The sequence below is a fragment of the Oryctolagus cuniculus genome, chromosome 9, assembly GCF_051225735.1.
Source record: "Oryctolagus cuniculus isolate XC-2025 breed Fujian yellow rabbit chromosome 9, ASM5122573v1, whole genome shotgun sequence".
Classification (NCBI taxonomy): Eukaryota; Metazoa; Chordata; class Mammalia; order Lagomorpha; family Leporidae; genus Oryctolagus; species Oryctolagus cuniculus.
This window is the reverse complement of record NC_142875.1, coordinates 124,975,356-124,991,942: the sequence shown is the minus strand read 5'-3', so window position 1 is coordinate 124,991,942 and position 16,587 is coordinate 124,975,356. Positions and strand designations below refer to the sequence as shown.

Sequence of the window (16,587 nt, the reverse complement as noted above, 5' to 3'; positions counted from 1 at the left end):
CAACACACAAAGTCTTAGGGATTTCCTTCTCCCTTCCCCAACTGCTGGGGCAATCGACCTCAAAGAGCCTGCCCTGGTGTTCCAGTGAGGCCAACACTAATCCCTGCACGTAATGCTGGCCACAGCCTTCCTTAATGTGTCCCCCAATCCCTGCCCTGCTACCCCACAGCAAGCCCTGCACTTTTCAGCTCTCTACATCCACTTTACCCACAGGCTGTGCAAGCACTTGAGGGCAAGCACCAGGGCTTCGGACTTTGTTACTGCAAAATCAGCACAGCGACCCTGACTCTGCACGCGTCTCTGATGCTTTCAATCCGTCCTACTGCCCTGAATTTTCCCTATACAATTTTTAGAAAGAGAAACACAACAGTGGAAAGAGTTGCTATTCTTTAAGATTAACGGTGGTGGGGGAGACAAGGAGAAGAGAAAGTGGCCATCGGCAGAAGGACCCAGTGAGTGGTGACCAGAGGAATTTAGAAACTAAGTTGAAAATTAAATTCAAGAACTATGCATGGAATCTTAAGGTGGCTTTAGACACTACCATAGTTCTAAAAGAGAAAAGCCATCTCCTGCCCTCCAGGGATTTGCAGAGTCTTGCTGTGATTTTAATTCTTCCTCTAGTCGTTAAGTCAAGCTCCAAGAAAAACTCAACCAAAACGAACTGCTATAAAAGACCAAAAGACTGTGCACACTGAATAAAGCGACTGTAAATCAGCAAGATTTGTGACATATCTCTGCTTATTTTTCAGTGTTGTAGAAACCTGCTTGACAGGTAGAAACCTGTCCCTAAGGTTCAAGCAATGCACTTTGCAAGACTTTAAAATAAAATAAGCTTTAAATACCTTTTGGAGTTAAGTGTCAAGCCACATATCAGAAAGCAAGATAAAGGTTTTAAAAACAGGAAATATTTCAGTACCTCCTCGCTCATTATGTCAACCGTGTTAGGAAGCTATTAGTTGCACGTTCAACTACAACCAGCTCCTGGGGCTGCCACTGTGACACTGCCAGTCCATATGAGCACCAGGTCCTGTCCTGGCTGCACCGCTTCTGATCCACCTCCCTGCTCACGCAGCTGGGAGAAGCAGCAGATGATTACCCAAGTACCTCTGCCCCTCTCACCCGTGTGGGATGGAGTTCTAGGCTCCTGGCTTTGGCCTGGCCCAGCCCTGGCTGTTGTAGCCAGTTATGGAGAACTAGCAAAAGGAAGATCTCTCTGTCACTCCAGTGCACATGTACTCAGTAACTTGGCCTTTCAAGTATGTAAAACAGATCCTTAAAAAAAAAAAAAAGGAAGGAAGGCAGGGAGGGAGGGAGAGAGGGAGGAAAAAAACAGGCCCTTTGCTAGCAGAGGGTAGGGCTGGGGGAGATCCACTGTATCCCAGGAACTAGGAGAAAATTGGAGGTGGCCATGGAAAAATATTTGCTTTTTTGTAACCTCTCATACAATTGTGATTGCCATAGACAAATTCATCTAAATAATCACGAAGTGCTGGGATCTGTCATCTGATGACTGAAAACTCAAATCATTTCCAAGTGAGCTGCTCAGCACTGAGGTCCCTCAAGCCCAATTACTTGAACCAGCCAGATATTAACTTGATTATCCATATTCTAAAACCCAAACTGTATCATAATAGGGGCCAAAAAATAGTGCGAGAATGTATCAAGCAAATGGAGGGGCACTCAGCTATCTCCACACACGGCACTGGGAGAAGCTGGCGTAAGTAAATGCGTCCTAGACCACCGATACCATGCCACCTTCTCATCAGCAGAATCCCAATAGAGAAAAAAGGGTGTGACCGCACCATGCCAACAGAACAGGAGCAACATCTTTCCTTCCAGGCTTAAAGGCTGGACTCTCTCAATGCATGATTCAAGAGGATGCAGGGGCCCAACTGAGCTGGCTGCAAGAACAAAACAATGCAAAGAAAAAAGAAGCAAATGATAAATGAATGCTTGGCAAGTGGCGAGGTCCTTGCTTCAACATTAAAGACTTCTGTTTACTTTCCAAGGACAGTTCATCGCTTCAAACCTGCAAGTCCTCTCATTCTTAACTGCAAGTGAGGGAACTCACAAAGCCAGCAGGACAATCTCTAATTTCAAGATGGATGGCGGGTGCTATGCTGCATTGCCTGGAGTCAATCTTTCCCTGAACATCTACTCCCCTATATCCCAACAAACAGAACAATGCTCTACTGTCAGACTTGAAATAAGATTCTCATCAGATAACACTCACTGAGTGAGCCAGTCACAGCAGAGTGGGTACAAAGCCTTAGGATGAATTCCCACAATGATTACTAGCCAAGATCAAAAATTCCCCCTCCTAGACAATTTCCGCTTTATCCCACCTTTCAAAGGAGTTCCTTTGTTCTAATACCCATTTGATTTCAATATAATATGCTTTATAAGGAACTACTTCCAAGGCATTTTCAAGTGGGAAGGTAAATGAATCTGTGCAGATTGTGGCTGTTGAAAGAAACCTTATCTCATGTCTAGTGAATTCTTTCAGTCCTGAAGAAAATCAGAATGGCAATTAACTTAGATTTTTCTCATCAGCATCATAGACAGTTATCATTTTAAGTGCAGATCTCTAAAGAGCATGCTCCCCCCTACCCCATAGAACCTGCCTGCATATCCACTGAAAACGGAAATGAAAACTCTTCAGACTTCTTCATGGTTAATCTATGTCTGGATGGCTGTGCTCCAGCTTCTGTTTCATCAGTACTCCTCCCATCTCTCTCTGAGGCTCAGGTTTTCTTCAAGCAGGGGCAGGGATGGAGGAGGAGTATTTCTTCATTGAAATGGCTTCAGAAATTCAGTTAGCTCCATGTTGCAACCGCCAACACCATAGCTGGTGCACAAAAGGTTCAAAAGCGATGCTAAAACCACTGAATTCCAGGGAACAGCATACAAACACGACCTCCAAGGATCAGCCCCACTTGATAGTTACAAGGAGGATTCATTGTCATTGCGATGGAGAAGTCTGGTGGACACCACCCTGGACAGGTGATTGAACCTGGCCTGGTCAACATCACACACTTCCGCAGACAGCGGTTAGTGCACTTGCTGGAGACACTGACTGTGCATTCACTCACGAGGAAACCAACAAGAAGAGGAATCCAGGGTGTAGGATACTCCACCAGAGGACAGCCTTGGACTTCACAAGATGACAGGGACACAGGGCAGTTAATAAATGAGAATAAAGACCCGTGACAAACACCACTGTTCACTGCTTTTGGCCGAACCCTTAATTTAATACAAAAGCAAAACCAACCATGGTAAAGGACATTTTTGTAGCAGCTGGAGAAATCTGAACATGGACTGGACATCAGATCATAAGACTGAACACTGACTTGGTGTAGCACGAAGGCAAGGACACTTCAAAAAGTTTGTGGAAATGGAATTAAAAGATGTTTATTTGGGGGGCTGGTGCTGTGGCGTAGTAGGTTAAGCCTCCACCTGTAGCGCTGGCATCCCTTATAGGTGCCAGTTTGAATCCCCGCTGCTTCATTTCCAATCCATCTCCCTGCTACTTGTGGGGAGCAACTCGGACTAGACTAAGTTACTGGAATTAAGACTTATTCTATGCATCTGCTCTCCCACAATATGGCGCTGGGAGAGGAGGAAACAACTTCTACACAGCTGCCTCCAGTTCGACCAATAACCTGCAGGAGCTGATCCTGCTCCTGATTGGAGGAGAGCAGCGTACTCGGCGTGTGGGTAGCAGAGTTGGGATTGGTGGAAGAGGACTATAAAGGAGGAGAGAGACAACATGCACCAGGAACATCTATCTGAAGGAACACCTGAGCAGCCCCCGAGAGAGACGGCCGGCGGTGTGCCGCTCCCCCGCGGAAGTGGGGAAAGTGGCAGGGGGAGCCGCCCTTCCACGGAGGTGGAAGGGATCGGCAGCCAACCCGGGAAGAACCAGCAGCAAACCCGGGAAGGGCCGAGCAGACAAAAGAACAGCGCAGGGTCTTGTGTCGTTCCTCCGCGAAGAGGGGGAGCGACAGCTACTGACCTAGGAAAGCAGTGGAAGACGGCACAGGTGCTTGGTCCCCTGCACCCACGTAGGAGACCCAGAAGAAGTTCTTGGCTTTGGATCTGCCCAGCTTCAGACCTTGGGGCCATTTGGGGAGTGAACCAGTAGATGAAGGACTTCTCTCTCCATCTCTCCAGCTCGCTCTCTCTCTTTCTCTCTCTCTGTAACTCTACCTCTCAAATAAATAAATAAATAAATATTTTTTAAAAAGATGGTTATTTTGATGAAAGAAAATTAATATCCATGATAGTTTTTTATAATCTACATTTTTGTGAATTTTTTTAAAGAGCCTTCCTGCACATGGATTTCAAAATTGTTTTTCTGTCAAAATAAATTGACTTTTTAATCCCATTTTCCACAAAGATATGGCTATGGATGAGACTCTCCTTGGCTCTTCAGAAATTTGGGGTAAAATATTTAAGGGAAAGTGCCATGGTACCTGCAACTTTCAAAAGGCCCAGGAAAACTTATAGGAAGAGAATAAAATGTAAACATGGGGAAAAAATCAGAAAAGTTCCAGTAATGAAGGACTCCAGATTATACATGCTGCACTGGGCAGTCCTAATATCCAGGATCTGTATTTAAAACATGGAAACATTCACTCCAAACAAAACAAAACTTCAAGAGTAATTTGACCCCTCAAGTGATAGAAACTGGGCACTGCGTTCATCTGGATCCATGCGTTCATCTTAGCACCAGGCTTTGGATTCCTAACCACTGCAAGGAATTCCCAGTCTCATGAGTTAGTAAAGATTCCCCCTTCCCATTCTGAGTATAAAAATGCAAATTGGCCCCACTGAAAACAGACCAGTGCGGAGGCACTCTTGCAGAATGTGTAAGATTTCAGAGTTTATTGAGCTGCAGTTGAACATAAAAGAACCTTTTTTTTTCCCCCCCAACTGGAGCAGGCCCTCTGTCTGTCCACAAGGCCATGGTCAAAAGTTTTCAAGGCCTGAATATTTCAGAATAATTACTCGTACATTGTTTGCCTCTCATGAATCAGAAACAGTCTAATAGAATACTAATACTTCCTACAAATTCCTTTCTTCATTTTTTTTTTAGTACTTACTTATTTACTTGACAGTGAAAGAGGGAGATATAGAGGGAACAGATCTTCCATCTCCTGATTTACTCCCCAAATGGCCACAACAGCTAGGGCTAGGCCAGGCCAAAGCCAGGAACCAGGAAATCAATCCTGATCTCCCCCGTGAGGGGCAGAGATCCAACTACTTGACCCATCACCCGCTGGCTCCCAGCGTGTGCATTAGCAGGAAGCTGGAATCGGAAGTAGAGCTGGCTGGGACCCCAGCCCAGGCACTGTAATGTCGGATCTGGTATCCCGAGTGGCATCTTAATCACCATGCCACTTCCTGGCTTCAAATCCCAGGTCCACACTGCCTGGAGAAGTTCCTTAAGCTCTCCAGGCTTTGTTTTCTCTTCTATAAACCGCAATATCAATACTACTAACCCCAAGTTTCGGGGTGAGGAGGTAGTCGCAGCACCTGGCACAAATCACAGAAATATATGGACACACATGAGTTTAAGTCCTGATACAATGACGGCTGGTGCCTCTCATGCGATCCCTTTGTATTTTTCACAGAATAAAGTTCACGAAGACTCTGCAACTGGGTCCTATGTACCTGACATGACTCCACCCTCACTCCTCTCACCTGAACCATGTAAGTACTTGGTTCCCAAGCCTTCCAGTCTCCAGGCCTTTGTTTATGCTGTGCCTTCTCCTTGGAGCAACCCTAACCACGCGTCCACCTGCCCTGCTACCCACCATTTTCAAACGAACCCTTCAAGGAACCGGTGAAATGCAAAGCCCTCTGCAGAATTAGCCTCGCGCTCTTTTGTGCCTCCCCAGCACCACATCCCCTCAACCTGCAGAGAATGCACAGTTTATCCAGACTTAGACCAATGTGCATCCATGTCTTTCTTTCTCTCCCTGTTCTCAAGTCCCTGTTCTAATCTCTGTACGTCCCAAAGCCCCTGGACCAGCTTCCTGAACACAGCAGCACCATGATAACCACTTGGTAAAATGAATAGCTAACATGCAGGAAACAATTTCATCAGGTAACATGTCATACTGAAGGCATTCCCTCTCTTCAAACTTAACCTTCAGGGGCCAGCACTGTGGTGTACTAGGCTAAGCCTCTGCCTGTGGCACTGACATTCCCTGTGGGCACTGGTTCATGTCCTGGCTGCTCCTCTTCTAATCCACCTCTCTACTACAGCCTAGGAAAGCAGTGGAGGATGGCCCAAGTGCTTGGGCCCCTGTATCCATGAGGAACACCCGGAAGAAGCTCCTGGATCCTGGCTTTGGATTGGCTTAGCTCTGGCCATTGCAGCCATTTGGGAAGTGAACCAGTGAATGGAAGACCTCTCTCTCTCTCTGTATCTCCTTCTCTCTCTGTAACTCCGCCTCTCAAGTAAATGACAAAAATCTTGAAAACAAATTTTACAAAACCTTAACCTTCAGAATGGCTGGTCCCTGGATATTTACATTGAGAGACAGGAAACACAGCACAGCTTAGATGCTTTCTGAGTGCAAAATTTGCTGAGTTTTATACAATACACAGTAAACAAAAGCATGTCCACATCTTTCTATCTATCTGAGTAGAAGCATATCCTACCTTCTCTTTTGATTTCAAAAGGTTGTTTTAAAGCCTTTGCATTTCTAAGTCCCCCAGATAATGTGTAGGTTCATCCACCCACATACAGAGGCTGAGCGCAAAGAGGAGTCCAACAGACCTTGCCTCAGAGAGGCTGTGAGCGAGACAGGCATCTGCCAGCCACAGCTGTGCTCTGAGCCAGAGCTGGAGGATCTGGGACTCGCCCTAGCAGAGGCAACAGCCAGGCGGAGTCTGCACAGGCGGGAAACGGCGGGAAGCCCGAGATAGCGCCGCTGCTGAAGCAACAGAAAGAGATGTTCCAATCTGCGCCCTAGGCAACGTGAGGATGGGGCTGGAGCAGAGAAGTTGGTAGCGGGAATATTAGCCAAACAAACAAAAACCAAAACACTGCGGGCTGTTTCCAGGGTGAGAGGCCAGGAGGAGCCGGCTGTGGACCGGCCCTTGAGCAGCTGCTTCACTCCCCCTCCACGGTCAGGCCAGCTGCTAAACCCTCCCTGCTGCACCAGCTCCAAGGCACCGCTGCCCTGTCCTCTGGGACCCATTTCCCCCGGTTAACTTAACATCCACCGAGATGGGAAATTATCAAGGCTATGAGGCACAGCGGACTCCTAAGACGCCGGGCAGTGTTCCAGCAGGCATCACCAGGCGCTGCCTCCTGCTCTTTCATTCATTCATGAATTCAGTCCCCAGTCACTAGATGAGGTCCCCTTTGGAGTCAAGGCCACAAGAGGCAGCTTCCGCTCTCCCAGGGGCCAATGCCTGGCAGCAGTGCTGACTCTCACTTGTTCAACAACAAATGACCACCGGGAAGGCAAGTTCAGCGTGATGGTCTTCAGCTTGCATGAGGCTGTTTAAAGAAAATGCACTTGGGCTGGGGAGGGGATGAAGGGCATTTGGCACTGGACCTAAGCTGCTGACCGGCACACCTGCATCCCCCACTGAAGTGCCTGGGCTGGAGTCCCGGCTGCATTCCTGATTCCAGCTTCCTGCTAAGGCACACCCTGGGTGACAGCAGGTGACAGCAGGTGACAGCCTCAGTAACTGGCTCCCTACACTGAGCTTCCTGCTCCTGGCTTTGGACTAGCTGAGTTGCAAGCATTTTGGGAGTGAAGTAGTAGATGGGAAACCTCTTCATCTCGATCTCCACCTCCCCCTTCTCTGTCTGTAAGTAACTTAGCAGAACAAATTTTTAAATTTCCTCCAGACCCTTGCTTTGCTTTCCACAGGTCCTGTGGAACTGGCCTGCAGGGTATCCTGCCACAATCACTGGGATTATACACTTTAGAGTTCGGTATCTGTGAAGCTGCCCACTTGCTAAAACAGACTCGGAATCCCCAAATCGCTCCTTGCTGCTGGTACTTCCTGTCCTGCTAGAATCACTTGCAGGCTTGCAAAGAGGAGCTTGCTCTGCTGGCTACCAAGGGAAAGGTGGGAGAAGAGCCTCCAGGCCAGGGGCACCGCGAGCAGTGGCCCTGGGGTTTCCTGCAGGCTGCCACTGTCTCTTGCCACTCTTGCTCCTCCCTGCCTGGGGGCTGGGTTTTAATTTTCCCAAACCCTCAAGATGTCCAGCCTGGTGGAAATGCCTCTTAAGAACAGTAACCAACCCAGGTCTCTAAGAACCGAACATCCATTTTTCTAAGCAAATTACACATTCTTGAATTTCTGGGAATTCACAAAGAATCAGATTGTTACTAGAGCAAATCCTCCGAAGCGTCTGAGAACGCCTTGGAGGTCACATTTCGTCCACCTCCCCAAGCAGGAAGCACTCCCAGAGGCCAGCGTTCTGGAACCTTCTCTCTCCGGAGCTCCCAGCACAAAGAACCAGCAGCAGGAACACAGAGCCTCATCCAGCGTCTTCTGAATTCCCCAAGGTGGAGGCGATGTTTCTTTGTGGAACAAAACAGTCATCCAAGGGCTGAGCGGCTCGACAGCTTCCAAGCAAGCCGAGAGGCCGAGGCCGAAGCCAGGAGAAACCGCCCATCAGAAACCAAAGGCCAGGAAACTTAGATCCAAAATAAAAATAGTACAAAATGCCCAGAATAGCCCAAAAGACAGCTGATGACCTTTCGCTGCAACATGTCTTTATATCACAGTATCAAATGGCCTAGCATCTAAAAGCCAAGCACATCATTAGCGCTGCAAAGGCAGAGGAATAAAGTAAAACATGAAACACACAGGACACAAGCTGATGGTGCAATCTGAAATACAGAAGAAAACCCCAAGACAGTTCCTGCTGTGTTCCCAGGGGACTGTGCTTGGCAAGGGGTCACATCTCCGTTCAAGGTGACAGGCGCAGAAAGCTGACAAGGCTCTTTGGATCTGAAAGCTGCCACAACTATTGCAACAGAAACAGAACATTATAGCATGAACCTGGAGCCGTCGTGGATCCTGTCACCACGGCTGTCAACGGTCACGTCCCTAAGTGCAGTCTCCTCTGGGCTAAAGCCACTGTGGGCTGGCAACTCTGGGGCAGCCAGCCCCAGGCCATGCAGGGAACACGGGGCGCCCTGCAGACCCAGTCTGGTTTCTATAATGATCATGCACAGAGCCTTGGTCTACTGCTAAATAATGGATCTAAGAAATGCTGAAATCTCTTCCCCCACTCCCCACGCCCAAGGCAGTGGAGAACCTGGCTCCCTGGAATGCTGGTACGAGAACCCAGCTTTCCCTGGAATACATCACACGAAACCACAGATGCACCAAGCAGAGTCAAAATTCCCTTGGACTCTCATCCTCCTTCTTAGAAAACTGTCAGAATCATATATCCAAGAGCCATCTAAGCTACTTAGTCCTCCTAATTAAATATATCAATACCTGCTGACATAGGGGGAAAAACGCGCTTGTCCAGTGACAGGGCCAGTGTGTGCGGGCACACACATATCGCGTGTTCAATTGTCGGCTAAACGTATAAGCCAGTCTTTTCTCTCTGACCACAGTCACCCTCCAGCACTCAGGTCTCATACACAAAGCAGGAAAATCAAAATCCCTAACAGCTGGCTTCCTAAGAGGTGACAAGACAGCAAAAGCGACAGAGAATGAAGACTGTGATGGCTCTGGCCGGGCATTTTGAGCAAATAGTTGGGAGCAGCCCTGAGTCTCCACCCACACTCACACAAGCAGCAGCTGCCAGAAGGAAGGGCTGGGCAGGCCCAACCCAAGCCCGGTTTGATCGCTGAGATGAGCCTGGACATTGGTTAGGAGGAGGAGAGAGCCCCAGAAGAAAATAAACGCCCAGGAAAATGTCGCGAGTGACAGATGAAAACACAGTCATGTCCATCTCGTCTCAAGCTGTAACGAGCCAAGGAAGCACCCGACAGACACACCTGACAGGGATCCACGTGAGTCAGCCACGCCCACGCAGCATTTTCAGACTTTTTAGGAGAAACTGCCTAAATTAAAGTGTTTGGTCCACAACAGATGACAGGAGACAGAAATCTTCAACTTGCATTTAATAATAATGAGCGAGGTCAAGACAGCAGCGAGAAGGGTGGAAAGTAATGAGCACAGTTGGACAGGAGGACAGGACCCAGTAGCTACCAACTACCTGCCTGCAAACCACCACACTCCCAGGCGGAGCGGGGACACCCAGCTCACGAGCACCTGGACAACCCACGGGCTTCCTGGGCTTAATGACAACAAAGCAGAGACGAAACCAGACATGGGGCCCCACCTCTGGACAGTGTGGGCCGCTGTCATCCCAGGACTCAGACACTAAGGACAGGGGAGGGTGTGGCCTCCTAGGCAAACGACCTCTCACTTCCAAGTCCTCGCTGGAGGAGAAAACACACAGTCCCCAGATCTCAGCTCACTTCCATTCCTTCCCATATGACTGTTCTTGCTCCCAGCTGCAAACATACCCCTGGGAATGAGGACACAGACCAGAACTATAAAGGAATTATTAAAGGATAGCACTACTGAGCACTTACTCATTTATTTTCTTTCCATTTCAGAGAGACATAGAATACCCCATTGCCTGCAACAGCTAGGGCTGCACCAGGCCAAAGCCAGGAGCTAGGAACGCCATTCAGGTCCCCTACATAGGTGGCAGGAGCCATACTGAGCCATCAGCAACTACCTCTGAGGGTGTGCATTAGCAAGAAGTAGTGGAACCGGGATTCGAACCAGGCACATCCCAATATGGAATGTAGGCGACCCAAGCGGTAACTTAACTATTACACCACACGCCTGCAGCCACTACTCAGTATTTATTTTTATTTTGCTAATTACATTTCATTCAAATGCTAATCTTTTTCTTTTACAGATATTTCCCATTCAATCTGGGCCACCACAAAGACTGAAAGTACAGAGATTTTTTTTCCTTTACATCCCAGTGCAAAACAAAAGGACATCAGCAAACTGTTCAAGGTCGCTCTGTGGCTGCAGTTATTGCTACATTTTAGCTTTTTTTGTTTTTAAGGATTTATTTATTTATTTGGAAGACAGAGATACAGAGAAAGAAGGAGGGAGGTAGGGAGGAGGGTGGAAGGGAGAGAGATCTTCCGTCAGCTGGTTCACACCCCAAATGGCCAAAACGGCCTGGCCCAGCCAGTAGCCAAGAGATTCCTCCTGGTCTCCCATGTGAATGGCAAGGCCCAAGCACTTGAACCATATTCCACTGCTTTCCTGGGCACATTAGCAGGGGCCTGGATCAGAAGTGGAACAGCTGGGACCCAAACCAGCATCCATATGGGATGCTGACACTGCAGGTAGAGGATTAGCCTTGTATACCACAGTGCCTGCTCCAAATGCTACTTTTTAAGACTTATTTATTTATTTCAAAGACAGAGTGACACAGAGAGAGGAGATAGAGAGAGAGAGACAGAAAGGGAGAGAGAAAGAGAGAAAGAATATCTTCCATCTAGTGGTTTACACTCCAAATGGCCTCAAGAGCTGGAACATGTCGCTCCCCCTCTTCGTGGAGGAACGACACTAAACCTGCCTAGGTTTCATATCCGAGTCACGGCACCATTATGTCGCTCCCCCTCTTCGTGGAGGAACGACACAGGACCCTGCGCTGTTCTTTTGTCTGCTCGGCCCTCCCCGGGTTTGCTGCTGGTTCTTCCCGGGTTGGCTACCGTCCCTCCACCTCAGTGGAAGGGCGGTTCCCCCTGCCACTTTCCCCACTTCCGCGGGGGAGCGGCACACCGCCGGCCGGCTCTCTCAGGGGCTGCACAGGTGTTCCTTCAGATAGATGTTCCTGGTGCATGTTGTCTCTCTCCTCCTTTATAGTCCTCTTCCACCAGTCCCAACTCTGCTACCCACACGCCGAGTACGCTGCTCTCCTCCAATCAGGAGCAGGTCCTGCTGTTTATTGGTTGAACTGGAGGCAGCTGTGAGAAGCTGTTTCCTCCTCTCCCAGCGCCATATTGTGGGAGAGCAGATGCATAGAATAAGTCTTAATTCCAGTAACTTAGTCTAGTCCGAGTTGCTCCCAGTTGCTCCCCACAGAACAGAGCTAGGCAGAAGCCAGAAGCCAGGAGCCAGGAACTCTACCCAGGTTTCCCACATGGGTGGCAGGGATCCAGGTACTTGAGTCATCTTCCGCTGCCTTCCCAGCACATTAGTAGGGAGCTGGCTGTGAAGAACAGCAGCTTGGACTTGAACCAAAGCTCATATGGGATGATGGCATCGTAGATGGTGGCTTAACCTGCTATGCTGCAACACTGGTCCCTAAAGATTGGTTTTTAATAAATATGTTCTCCAATATCTGACAACAAATTACTCTCAAATTTTATTTGGGACATTCTCCACTGTGACTGTAATGTGAGGACTGGAAATTTAAACAGAAGCCTAAGGCCAAATGCAGCTTCCACCATCCAACGAAGCCATATACTTTTATGCAGATCTTGTCTATTTGCACAGCTTAGATAGGAACATACACACACTTTGGTGAACATGGCATGTGTATTAGTGCCAGTTAAAGTAAATATTGCTGCGAAAAGTGAGTTTATATGTACTCACACAGTCTTAATTCAGTCATGATTGTCTAGTCATGTTGGCTTTTTATCTGCCAAATGGGCATTAACTGTTTTGTGAATACAAGTCCTACCCTAAGACCACTTCTTAAGGTACCTGCATCACATATCAGAGTGCCTGGGTTCACGTCCCAGCTCCCAGCTAATGTGTGCATCCCGGGAAACAGCAGGTGACGGCTCAGTTGGCTGAGGGCCTGCCATCCACATGGGAGACCCAGATAGAGTTCTCAGCTCCCAGCTTTAGCCTGGCCCAGCTCTGGTCACTGTGGGCATTTAGGGAGTGAACCAACAAATGGCAGCTGTATTTGTCTCTCCCTCTCAGATAAATAAATAACTCTTTAAATGTTTTCTTTTCAGAATACTACATTACTCATTTGTTAGATCACAGCTCAGGGAGGGGAAAATCAAGTCTGGTGTGCACCGTGAGCCCCCCGGGCTAGCCAGCACTCACCGGCTAGTGGAAAGGGATCACTGATCACAGCCAGCTGGGAATCACCCTACATGGCTGGCCGTGGTGTTCAGCCACCCACCCACACAGGCTGTCCTCAGACTCCTTGATAAATCAAGACACTTCTCTGCAAAACGCCTGGCAAGAGTTAAGAATATAATGTATAAAATGACCATTTTCCTCTGTGCAAAATGACACCACTTTCCCACTAAGCTCAGCAACCCTGGTCTCTTCTTAAACTAACCACACAGACCAGATCAGCCAACCAAGGGTGCCGCCACTGACTCACCCTGCAGAGCGACGTGCCAGGGGCATGTGAACCAACGCTTCCCTTCGTCCTTCCTCCGAGTTTCAGTTTAAGGTGAGGCCAGAAGGAAAATATTTTTGCTGGTGTTCATCATGCTTAAAATACACACACACAAACACACACACACACCACTAAGCCTCATCGTTTTAAAAAACGACCTGACAACTCTTACAAAGCAGATTAGTACAAGGTAATATTAGTAAGAAGAATGAGAGAAATAATAAGAACAATGGCTATGACGGTCAGTCGCTAATGGCATGTGTCCAGTAGCATGCTGCTAACCCCCTCCCCCATAGCAATAGCAGACTGTCACAGCAAATGACCAGGGCATGGTACAGGCGGGCATAGTAATATCCCCATTGCCCAGACGAGGAAGCTGGTCCGTGAGGTCCCGGGGCAGGAAAACTTGAGACCTGTGATGGGAACACAGCATGCTCTCCCAGCAGAGTTCTCACACTTGTCTGGAAAAATCTATTTTTTCCTAGTTTGCTAATTCGATTAAATAAGTAAATGCTTGTCTCAAGATTCATGCTTGAGGGACTGGTTTTTCAAAAGTTAGATGGAATGAATCTTGGGGAAAACGCTCTTGAGAGCGCCGAGTTCCAGCCTGCTCCATCAAATAACCACTGATTACTCGTCTCCCCAAACACCCGTGGTCTTCTGAGCGGGGTCTGCCCCCAGGCTGCCACCTCCCAGGCTCCGGATGCAGCGGGTGAGCTGCCTGACGGCTCCTCCAGGAGCCCAGACCAGACGCTTCTCTCCTCTGCAGCCGTCCTCTCTTCCCCTCTGGAATCCCTCCCTGTGCCCTGCCTCTGGGAATGGGCATTCGGCACTGAAGACACGGCTAGGCACACCTGCATCCCATCCTGGAGTGCCTGGGTTCAAGTGCTGGCTCTCATGCAGTTTGCTGATAATATGCTCCCTTGGAAGACAGCAAGTGACGGCTACACTGATGGCTCAATCCAGGGACACCTAGACTGAAGTTGGGCTCCTGACTTCAGCCTGGCCCAGTCCCCAGAGTTGTGCACATTGAGGAGTGAACCAGGGGATGCAAGATCTCTCTCTCTCTCTCTCAAATACATAAAATTATTAAAAAAAAAAAAAAAAAAAAGCCCTTCCCTGCCAGGGAATCACCCTCACCCCATGACACCCATTCCAGAGCGGGTTTCCACCCGGCCACGCCCCCCCCCAGGGTCATCTACTAAAGCACCTCCTTCCCCCAAGTGGCAAGCACACTACCCTTACACAGAAGCGCACAAATCACTCAGCTACCTCCAACCAGCGTCACTGCTGATCTAAATGACCAAGCAGTGCTTGGACAAACCAAATCCAACCGTCACCAGACGACAGGTACAAAAATACCCTCAGAGTAGTTTGTCCAAACGGGACACCACCTAAGCGTGCAGCAACTGTACAGCAGACACGCAACGGAATCTCAATAGAGCAGGGAGAGAAAAAAAAATGACATGCAACATCAGGGATGAATTTCACAAATCTAACAAGCAAAATCAGCCGGGTCACAGTCTGCGTGACCCTACTTACCAATTTTACAAAGAGGCAAAATGAGGGACATACTAGAAGTCAGGAGTCAGTTATTCCTGGTGGCGTGGGGAGTGGAGGAGTCCAGGCACTGGGACTGAGCATGCCCACCGTGTGATGGTGATTCCATCAAGCCATCGGCTCAGCCAGTGCATACCTTCTTCGGTGTTAAGGCACTTCAACAACAAGCTGATATAAAGGGATCCATGAATATGGCTGGCCTATTCTGCCTGGCTGGCCTGAGAGTGATTGTTTCCCATGGAGCTCAACCATCTCAAGGTCACAGAGGAACTCCACGGAAGGGCCAGGACTGAACATCAGACCCTCCACTCTGTCCAGGCACGGGAGGGAGCTACCAAGAGTGCCTTCCTAGTTTAGCAGGGTTAGGATCATGTTCCTATGAACATGACCCAGAAAGTTCCAGACTCCTTCTGACACTCATGGCAGAAGAGCATTAAACACCACTTGAGGTTTGGCAAGCTAGCAAAACCCAGGCAGCTCTGTGTTCACACTCACAGCCACGTGACCAGCGGCCCAAGCCTTTCCTCTCTCTGACCCTCAGTATCCTGGTCTGGCTCACCAAAATCTTGCCTCCCACTTTGCAAGGCTGCCATGAAGCCAAGGTAATAGCGGCAGGGCAATGTGACAAGCGTTTCGGACACGAGTGCATGGTGACCACTGAATCTCATCCATCACTTGCTTGTCAGAAGCTCAAGGCAGCACAGACATGACTGAGCAAGAGGAATGGGGAAGCTGCCACCTGCCTTCTCCAAGCCTCCTGGGTCGCTCGTGGGTCAGCCGGAGCTTCCAGGAGGCATGTTCTTTCTCAGTGCCACAGGAAGACGCGCTCACCGGCTGCCACGACGTGCCCAAGGCCTGAGTCACATCACTCCGCGAGTTGAGTCACGTCACTCCGAGAGTTCAAAAGTAGCTAAGGTCAGACAGGTCCCAGATGCTCAAGGACTCAGTAGATAGACTGACTCTCTTCAGGTAGCTTTAGGACTGGGGAAAATGTGCACACGCTGAGCAGCCAGGAAAGCTCACTACACACAAGCCTCCACGACGTCAGAAGAGGACAGTGGCAAAGGGTCAGACTACTTACATTTTTAAAAGCCGCAAATTAAATATTGATTTTTTTTCCAGCTCTTCCAACGTTGAATGGACTTAGCAAAGTGATCCGTACAAGCTTGTTTACACTGAAAAAAAAAAAAAAGACAATGAAATGACAGATTAAAAATAATTTCAAATTACGGCACACCAGGGGGAGAAAACAAGGTTCTCCATGGCCAATTATTATAGAAGCAAAGAATAGCAAATGAGGTAAGAGGTATAATTAAAAAGAAGCAAATATGTACTAGGGGACTTCAAATAAATCTGTGGCAATGTAATTAAAAGAAAACTTTATTCTGGGGTAAGAAGGGTTGAAATGTGCAGGCAAGAGGCCTTCTGAGAGGTCGGGCAAGACTTCCTGCCACCTGCCCCGCCTCCCACTTCTCCCGTCCTTCTTCCATCTCTTCTTTCCTTCCTCAGTAACTAGACAACCTCAACCAGTACTTAGAGTCTGATTTTCTGCCAGAAGCACCACCATCAGTCTTCTCAGCACAAAGCACCTGGCACATGGCAGGCACTCTGTGACCATTTACTGA

The 16,587-nt window shown here is 48.6% G+C and overlaps 1 protein-coding gene and 1 non-coding gene across 13 annotated transcripts in view; both read right to left on the bottom strand.

Annotated features, from left to right (window-relative positions):
• Positions 1 to 16,587, bottom strand: part of PPFIBP1 (PPFIB scaffold protein 1) — a 178,000-nt gene that overhangs the window by 98,151 nt on the left and 63,262 nt on the right. For 8 of the 12 annotated variants that reach the window (XM_051850901.3, XM_008259471.5, XM_008259470.5 and 5 more), the window contains exon 2: positions 16,044 to 16,137. The exons of the other annotated variants lie outside the window; for them this stretch is intronic. The gene's annotated coding sequence lies outside the window, so the exon portion shown is untranslated. The remainder of the gene's footprint in view (positions 1 to 16,043; positions 16,138 to 16,587) is intronic. 12 annotated transcript variants of the gene reach the window in all.
• LOC127486691 (small nucleolar RNA SNORA31) lies at positions 10,932 to 11,055 on the bottom strand. The gene has a single exon (XR_007913302.2). It is a non-coding gene; the product is annotated as a small nucleolar RNA SNORA31 (small nucleolar RNA).